At 40.2% G+C, this 10,236-nt stretch overlaps 1 pseudogene; it reads right to left on the reverse strand.

The window, feature by feature from the left end:
• Positions 1-2,322: 2,322 nt before the first annotated feature.
• Positions 2,323-9,223, reverse strand: LOC149204460 (glucan endo-1,3-beta-glucosidase 12-like; annotated as a pseudogene).
• Positions 9,224-10,236: the final 1,013 nt, after the last annotated feature.

The following is a 10,236-nucleotide window of genomic DNA, read 5'->3' on the forward strand; positions in this document are numbered from 1 at the left end:
GATTTTTTTTATAGAAAATAAGAATGGAAACATTTCAGAATATTATAATGTTTTTCATGAATTAATGGTTGGAACAAGAGATCTCCTCATTTAGATGTTTCCTATCTCTAATCAGTGATTACTTTTTAGTGATTTTGATCATTCTATTTAATCTATTTTAAAAAAGTAAGAAAAACATACACATTATTTGAATAGATAAGTGATTTTTTTTTAATGCACTAGGTCTAATAAAGTTAAGAACTAATAGCTTATTAACTAAATATTTTATCTTAAACTTAAAAATATTTCATTTGAAAACTGATTATAAAAAATGTTTAAGAAAACATGAAAATAATATAATTTTATAACTTTTTCAAAAAGGAAAAGAATAACATGTTTTAGTATGATTACTAATATTAAAAATAATAATAATTAATTAATTAATATTCAATAAATTATTTAATTAAATAATTAATATAATAAATTTCATTAAAATCATTTATACATCACAGGAAGGTCATTTACTTTAAATTCTACAACTGCTTTAACAATAATAAAATTAAAGAACAATAACATGATCATTGAACTGCGGGGTATAGAGCTATAATAATGGTTCTACAATTATGAGATTTATACATTATATCTTAAAGTTAATTGAGGTTTGAATGATGTGGTTTTAAAATTTTAAACTAGAAAATATTTATAAGCCAAAAATGTTGCAATGAAATATAGTCACCCATGTCACTAAAATGCGGATTGTGAACCTTAGTGGAAGTATTACCATTTCATCATGTATTATAGAATGGGAAGTTGAAGTGATGAAATATGGTCCAGGGTTATAGATTATAAATTTGAGGCTAAAATGTATGAAATGTTGTAAGATATATGAGTTGCAGTTCGGAAAATAAGAGTGGGAAATGTTTACATATATAACAACTTTTCTTAACAACATTTCTTTTTTATTGTGGTTCGGTAAGAATGTGCATTGATGTGCATTGATTGAAGGTAGATTTTAGTATTTAATAGGTTTTTAACACAGTGACTTGTTATGTCATTATTTAGTTTTGAATATATAGATCAAATGTAGATTTTAGTATTTAATAGATTCTAAACAAAATTAATTGTTATGTAATTAATTAGTTGCACATTGTTTAAAGATGTTTTGGAGTTTATGATTGGAATCGGGAAAAAAATTGGTTAAGGATAGATCTTTGTTGCTTAAAATTGGTTTTGAAGGCATAATTTTTAGATAATTTGTGTATTGAGATTTTACACCACAGTCAGTGACACAGTTGGGAGTTGTTAAGTCAAAGTGTTACATAAAAAAAAGTCGGGAGTTGTAAGTTAAAGGGTTACATAAAAAAAGGTTTAGTTTAATTGATTAAATTTTTTTATTCATAAGCACCTCTAAGTATATAATCATGATGGAAATAAGTCAAAGAGTTACATAAATTTTTTTAATTCAATTGATTAAGTTCAATTGCAATTGATTGAGTTCCTATCCCTAAAACACACAGCTCTAATGGAAAATCGTGTGCCCTAATAGAAAATTAGTGTAAATTCTCTCGTCAATGTCCTTGAAATCTAAAAAATATTAGTTAAGAATATAGATTTTTGTTATTTAAAACTGGTTTTGAATGTATTAAAAACAAAATTCTCTTTGTATAGATTATGAAATATTTACAATTTAAATTCGTAATTCCTCTCAAATTTATAATTCCTACAAAACTTTGTTGATTATGAAATATTCGCAACTCAAATTTGTAATTCGACTCAAATTTATAATTCCAACAAAAAATTGTAAATCTTTATTTTAGAAACTTTCTTTTAGAGAATTTTCCAAACTGAAATTTCTAATTCCAACCCAAACTTGTAAATCCCAAGATATGCTTGCAATATATTTAAGAAAAATACCAAATGACCAATCACAGATTTTTTAGAAAACCATTTCATACAAATTCCTTAGAAAACCATTTCATTACTTAAGGGTCAAAACCTTAAATGAACCCTTTAGATCTTAGGAAAATTAATAAATTGAGGAGTTAAAACCTGAAGTTTATGTTTAAGAAGCAAGAATATCTAGTGTTGGAGATTTATATATGCCCCGATTTCAATTGGGGAACACTATTTCAATCAAGGTGTTAAATGAAAATCGAATTTAAACCATTTTGACAGCACGAATTTTTATAAGCCAAAATATTGATTTCATAGTAAGAATGATACGCCCCTTCATATACATACAAAACATAATGAAATTGAGCCCTGCAGGCACTCGAGAAAGTTCACAAGAGATGATTCTAAACTATAATACTACTAGGTACTACTGATCTTCTATGAACTAAACTAGTAACCTGTCGAGAATTTGCAATCGCCATACTCTGCAACAACAAGATAAAAAACACATCATAAAATTAATCATCAGAAGACCTTCAATAATGGTAGCGCATATGTAGACAAAAAGTAGGCTAATCCTAGGATAATATATGAACTTACTTGGAGACTAGGTAACGACATAGGCAGCAATCTGGAAGTCGCACGTTCCAGTCTTACGGCTATTATTTTGACAATAACTGTTAAAAGCATATGAAGCATGGGCTTCCAGTGTGTTAGGGTTGTAGCAAGATGCCCCGGGCTGAATCTGTTTGCAATCTGCAGCCCCTTCTCCACATGCATACTCTAATGCGGCCTCGAGCTTACTAGTATCGATCTTGGAATTTGCAACACACCACGTCTCAGATGCTCCTTCTGGGGTTGTCCTGCTGCTGCGATGATGCTGCATAGAGGTGGTTGGGGTGGAAGAGGAATTGCTTCCAGAGGTGGGCACCTGGTTGTTCATGGCTGCAGGTGTTAGAGCAATATTGTAGACGTGCTCCTCGGTTGGGTATAACAAGCCGTAGTTGCACTCCGATGTGGGACCGGGCTTCTGGTTTTCATTAAACAGAGCAAAAATGAAGGTGTCTAGAGAGGCCTGGCGTGAGGACCTCCAGTTGCGGGTGCGACGGGTGCCGGTGAAGTCGTGCACGAGGGCACGCAGGCGGGCGCACGGGCGGGCGCGAGGGCGCACGCGCGAGCGAAGGCAAACGACAAAGCGACGTTCCGATGAGCTGAAATGCGACGAAAGAGGAAATGACATGTGACACTTAGAAATGTGACTAAGTGTTGGGCAAAACTTATACGATGGCTAAGGGGGCTTACAAGCCAACTTGTAAAGGAGGCTTTGTGGGCGTATTGTGGTAGCTTTGGGGGTCAGCCAAGGGGCTGCACACCCCATGTAAACCCACACTAAGATGGATATATATGTGAGAGCCTTAGAGCTCATTCCAACAACGAATTCTCTCATCTCTTCTACGCATAAGAGTCAAGGGGTAAACTAGAAGTGCGCAGAAATAAGTAGAGTTGCGCATATCTCATGCGCTCTACTTGGAGGTGCACTTGGAGGTTGTCTTGAGTCGGTCGAAGGGTGGGCAAGGTGTGCTCGGGGTTCGGTGGATGTGCAGATTTGTGCAGGACTTGGTAAGGGTATCTAGGTGGCTCGGGTGAGCACCGCCCTTCGTGCAAGAGGTGCACATGTATTGTAAAGGCTGGTTGCATGTTTTGTAAAAGAAACTAAGTATTGGCTTGGAGCTTGCCAAGCATTACTTGTATTGTATTATTGAAGAAAGACTGGTTATAATATATTGTCGGGCAGACTTGTTCGGGAGTTGCCCCTCCCCTTTATACTTGTTGCAATTGTTGATGTTCTTGTTATAATTGCTATGGATAATGAATGAGTATGGGCTTCATTAAGTATAAAGGATAATTTTATGTTTGCTTGGTTGCGAAACACAAGCTAAGTAATGTTAATGTGAAAGTAGGCATAGTCCATGAATGTTAGTGTTGGTGAAAATAAAGCGTTCGGTGGTGCCGCACCTCGCTATAAGCGGTTGAAAGACTACCGCAGGTGTAGGGGCGTGATAGTTGGTATCAGAGCTCGTGTTCGGGTTGATGATGAAGTGTTGATCCCACTGCACTATCATGATAGTTGGTATCAGAGCAGCTGATTCAGGGTATTGAAGGTTGAAGCTACTACACAACTTCACCGAAGTGAAGTTGGTATCAGAGCAAGGGTTGCTCGTGACAGGTTGAAGCTTGTGAACAGGTTCAGGTGTTGAAGCATTGAAGCCGGTATACACTTGACAGGTGAGAACAAGACTTCAGTTTGAAGTTGTTGAGCAGGGTTGCTCGTAACAATGGAAAAGGTACTTGCAAGTGAAAGAAACCGTCTCACACAAGTGGAACAAGGGTTGGTTCAGGTTGCAGGTAACTTGGTGAACATGGAGAAGGTTGAAAAGGCAGTAATGGTAGATGAGCCTATGGAAGGTGAATCTAGCCATAGTGCGGTTGAAGCTCTGCGGTACGAAGTGTTGGAACATATGAGTCGATGGAGTTCTAACTGGGTTGCGATGAAGGCTGAGAACATGAAGATTTGGGAAAGTTGTTCGGAACTAAGAAGAGAACTTGAAGAACTTAGAAGTCAATGCGGAAGTACGACAGATGTTGAACTCAAGGAACTTGATGAGGAGATCCAACGAAGTGGTCTTGACCTTCAAGAGCTCTTTGATGAAAGAGCCCGGTTGAGGAAGGAAAGTGCCAAGGTGGAAGCCGAAATGAAGCAAATTGAGGAAGAAATAAAGAAGAAGCTTCTTGGTAAGAAGGTTGTTGTGATTGAGCAGGAAGAGCTCGACTACATTGACAAGTTGGGAACTCACTACCGAGAGCATCTAGAGGACATTCGGAAGTTTAGTTCTATGAACTTGGTTAGTGGACACTTAGTTGGTGCACTTGAGCAAGATGCGATGGAGGGCAAGCTTGAAGGGGATCAAGCTGGACCAGGATCGAGTTGCCTAGAAGAGCCAAGCAGGGAAGTGAAGTACCTTAGGAGGAATGTCAAGGTGGAGCATGAGCCAATTGACACTTCTGAGGCCGAATTCTTGAAGAAGGTTGTTGATGTAAGGCACAAGACAAAGCCAACGGAAGGAGGTGATTCCTTGAAGCTAAGTTTTGTGCAAGTGACTGTGAAGGGCAAGAGATTTTCAGCTTTTGTGGATACAGGGGCTACTCATAGCTTCTTAAGCAGGAAGGCAGCAAAGTCTTTTGGGAAGAAAGCAAGGATGGAGAGGGAATGGAGTGCTTTCAAAGCAGTCAACTCTACCATTAGAGTTTTTGATGGGGTGTTGAAGGACACTCAGGTGAAAGTAGGATCGTGGTTTGGAAAGTTGGACTTGAGATTTGTGGACATGGATGATCATTCTATGGTGTTGGGGCTGGACTTTATGGAGCTTGCACAAGCCATACCAATGGTGGACCGGGACATTCTCTTGATCACAGCTGAAGAGAAGACCATGATGGTACCGATGAATAGAAGAAGTTGCTTGGGGTATATACCAAGGATGGCTTCTATGACTTTGTATCCAAAAGACCCGAATGTGAAGCATGAGGATGTGGAGCAAAGAGGACATGGGAGCATGACTCAAAAAACGAAGGAAAGGAAGCTTGTTGACTTCGTTGCAAGGGCTGGAAAGAAGAATGAAGAAAGTGAGAAGAAAACCTCATGAACATGGAGACACTTGTTGGGAGCATCTTCTACTGATGATCTTCACAATGGAGTTGCAAGTGAAGGGAGCCCGAGTGCTACTTCACAGGCAGTGGTTGTTGAGGATTATGGAGGTAGAGACCCTGCTGGGATAGTGGACTTTTGTAGATATGCTATGGGTATATACGACTTTCAGTTGACAAAGAACAAGCTAGGTGAGCTTGGATGTACATGTGAGGAGATTGAGGCTGTGCACAGATACTTGAGGACACAACATCAATCTGACACATGGGTGGATGAGAGTCAGGGAAGAAAATTCTTGGCCTTCCTTTCTCTATAGATAACCTTGGAGGAAGGTTGGTGTGGAGGCCTTGGTAGGGAGGAACCACATCAAATTTACAAGGGGCCTTGGAGGAGGCTTCTTTATGACAGGTGCAAACTTGGATGCAGGTGGCCAAAGGTTGGGATGGAGTCTACATGGGTTGGACACCATGGACAACTAGAGTCATGGACATCAGGTTGGTTATATGGAGCATGTCGCAGATGGGATGAAGTTTCCATGGACCTGAGCATGGGATGATTGATAGATTCTTGATGAGTCCGAGATGTAACAGAAGTCAAGGGAAAGACTTGTGATGGCATAAGGATGTGCATTCTTATGGTTTGGGCGTATGGTTGGACTGATCACCCGACTAGTTCGAGTCATGAGGGGTACCAATGTGCAGAAGTATGTTAGCATGAGGCGAGACGAGTCAACACATGGCAGAGATATGTTGGCATTAGTCGAGACATGGTAACACATATGTGTTGGCATCTGACAAGGAGACTACATGGAGGAGGGACACATGATGAGGTCGACACAAGATGTTGCAGTGGAGATTGTGGCAGAAGGGTCGATGATCATGGATCGAGATGATATCTGATGGAGAGCATACTGTTGAGGTGCATACCTTGGTATGGTGATCTTGGTGGTAGTTGGTCACTAAGTCGAGATATGATGGAGATGAGACTCTACATATGTTGCAGGGATGTTTGCCTTATGTGGAGAGATTGACATCATGGACGATGATGATCTTGGTGGATGGCTGCCGGGATGGTATGTTGTCGAGGACAACAACGATTTCAGGTGGAGGAGGATGTGAGGACCTCCGGTTGCGGGTGCGACGGGAGCTGGTGAAGTCGTGCACGAGGGCGCATGGGCGGGCGTACCGGCGGGCGCGCGGGCGAAGGCAAACGACAAAGCGACATTCCAATGAGCTGAAATGTGACGAAAGAGGAAATGACATGCGACACTTGGAAATGCGACTAAGTGTTGGGAAAAACTTATACGATGGCTAAGGGGGCTTACAAGCCGACTTGTAAAGGAGGCTTTGTGGGCGTATTGTGGTAGCTTTGGGGGTTGGCCAAGGGGCTGGACACCCCATGTAAACCCACACTAAGATGGATATATATGTGAGAGCCTTAGAGCTCATTCCAACAACGAATTCTCTCATCTCTTCTACGCATAAGAGTCAAGGGGTAAACTAAAAGTGTGCAGAAATAAGTAGAGCTACGCATATCTCATGTGCTCTACTTGGAGGTGCACTTGGAGGTTGTCTTGAGTCGGTCGAAGGGTGGGCAAGGTGTGCCCGGGGTTCGGTGGATGTGCAGATTTGTGCAGGACTTGGTAAGGGTATCTAGGTGGCTCGGGTGAGCACCACCCTTCGTGCAAGAGGTGCACATGTATTGTAAAGGCTGGTTGCCTGTTTTGTAAAAGAAACTAAGTATTGGCTTGGAGCTTGCCAAGCATTACTTGTATTGTATTATTGAAGGATGACTAGTTATAATATATTGTCGGGCAGACTTGTTCGGGAGTTGCCCCTCCCCTTTATACTTGTTGCAATTGTTGATGTTCTTGTTATAATTGCTATGGATAATGAATGAGTATGGGCTTCATTAAGTATAAAGGATAATTGTATGTTTACTTGGTTGCGAAACACAAGCTAAGTAATGTTAATGTGAAAGTAGGCGTAGTCCGTGAATGTTAGTATTGGTGAAAAGAAAGCGTTCGGTGGTGCTGCACCTCGCTATAAGCGGTTGAAAGGCTACCGCAGGTGTAGGGGTGTGACACCTGGGGCCTGAGCAGAGTTCCAAAGTTGAAGAGGACATGCTTGACGAGGTTCCCATTATAGGCCACGCGTTGTCAAGGTTAGCACCGGTTTCACCCTCGTCGCCCTTAGATGGCCACCCAGTCTCAGACACGACAATGTCGAGGTTCTTATACCCAAGGGTCGACATTGCAGAGAACATTGCGTCAAGTTGTGCATCAAAGAGGTTCATGTACAGGAGCCTGGTGTTGCTATCTCGAACTCCGGCATTGGGGTGAAAGAGTGCGTAGTCCAGAGAAATATCGTTGGCATCATCCTCGTAGGCAAAGAAAGGGTACACATTGACCATGAGAGAGGACCCCATTTGGCTCAGAAAATTGAGCATTTGCTTTATCGTGGTCTCCACAAGGTCGCTCTTGAAAAGTCTGGTTGATGGCGGGAAAGAGTTCTGGAGCACACTGGTGGCAACGGGGCTCGACACCTTGATAATTTCGTCGAGGTTGTATTTGACGAGAGCCATGTGAATATTCTTCATGGCAGGGACAAGGTAGGAGGTGAGGTCATTAGAATTGGCGAAGACTTCATTGCCGACAGCTATGGCCGTGATCTGGGTGCCCGGAACGTAGGCAACCACGTTCTGCTGGACCCAGGCATAGGCTCGCGAAAGACGACGAGCAACGTTGGAGAGTTGCTCATTGGGAAGGGAAATGGTGATTTTAATGTCGGTACCACTGAATGCATGTAGAGCTGCAGGGTCTGCATCATAGAGCTTCAACTTGTTGATGCCTTGGCTCTTGATCAGCTGCACTACCTTGGAAGCCGGGGGAAGATTGTCTGCTTTGCGACCATAGTTGATACCCACAGTGCCAGCCCCTGCAAACCAAAACAAAACAAAAAATGAAATTTACTCGGTCAATCACAGAAATCAAAGCTCAAAAAGAAATTTTGATGAACCAGACAAGAAAATGCATTTTCTCAGCTGCAGAAGCAACGATAATCAGAGAAATTAAAGCTAAAACCGTTGCAGAGGCAACGATAATCGAAGAAATTATAGCAAAAACCCTGGACGAACAAGACAAGAAAATGCATTTTATCAGCTGCAGCAGCAATGATAATCAAAGAAATTAAATTTAAAACCCCAGACGAACCAAACTATAAAGTGCATTTTCTTGTCTAGTTCTCAGCTGCAGAGGCACTATAGTCGAAGAAATTAAAGCTAAAACCCCTGACAAACCAAATGATAAATGCATTTTCTTGTCTAGTTCTCAGCTGCAGAGGCAACAATAATCGAAGAAATTAAAGCTTAAACACTTGATGAACCAAACGATAAAATGCATTTTCTTGTCTGGTTCTCAGCTGCAGAGGCAACGATAATTGAAAAAATTAAAGCTTAAACCTTGGACGAACCAAATGATAAAATGCATTTTCTTGTCTGGTCCTCAGCTGCAGAGACAACGATAATCGAAGAAATTAAAGCTAAAGCCCTTACAAAACAAACACTAAAATGAGTTTTCTCACCAACAGAGGCAACGATAGCCAGAACCACCGCAATCGCGATCAGCACCGAACTCATTCGGAAGCTCATGCTGAGAAAAGAAACTATAACCGACCAAAGCTTCTTTCAAGTTCAACAAAATATGGCAGTGCGGGGTTTGAGATTCAAAATTCCAATATGGAGCGCCATTATACAATTCAAAATTTGGTGAAACCACTAGTTTAGATATGAAACTTGAATATTGAGCACGTTTTCAAATTCATATAACACGACATTAATGGTTACAATATTGATACGTATTCCACCTGATACACCATTTTGTATTTATCAGCAATTGAGCTCATGTATTTTATTTCGTATGATAACATTCCATGGCAATTAATATCAGATGGTATAGGGAATGGATAACATATGATACACGACATGCCATGATACACATGCCGGTCATTTCAATGGGCATCAATACAAACAACGAGATGGATGAACACATCATGCATATCTCCATCACTATTAACCAGAAAGTGTTTGCCTGAAAATTAAATAGATTTCAGAGTGTCCGTGCCCTAAGGTCTATAGGGGGTGTATTAATGGATCTATAGAGTTGGAAATAGGCGTTGCATTTAAAAAATAACAGTGAAATTGCAGAGTAATGAATGGCAGTGGCTGCATCATTTTTGATTGGTAACGTAGTGATTAAACATTAAATAATTTTTCAAAAGATAGGGAGTTAATAATTTAACTCTGAATATAATTTTTAGATGGAATTCGACAATTTTGGATTGTAAAATTTTAAATTTTTAGTGTTTCAATCACAAATTTAACATTAAAAATGGATTTAATATCATCAAAAATATCGGGCACCTCAAACTCTACAACTTGACAATTGTAACCTGGTTTTCTTTTAATTCCAACCAGATTTAACCAAAATTCAGCGTCAACATTTTTGGGGAAAAATGTTCGTTGTTTAGGCTACGTGGGTACTTACTACCAGGGTTTAATTAAATCTAATGCAATGTGATAGTATAAGATTAATGCAATTTGGGGATTTTTTAATGCAATTATGTTTGCTAGGAAGACAGGTGAAGACAATTCTCGACCATAGT

Source organism: Pinus tabuliformis, chromosome 1_2, assembly GCF_031772625.1.
Source record: "Pinus tabuliformis cultivar Carrire ecotype Pingquan chromosome 1_2, CPIR1, whole genome shotgun sequence".
NCBI classification, from domain to species: domain Eukaryota; kingdom Viridiplantae; phylum Streptophyta; class Pinopsida; order Pinales; family Pinaceae; genus Pinus; species Pinus tabuliformis.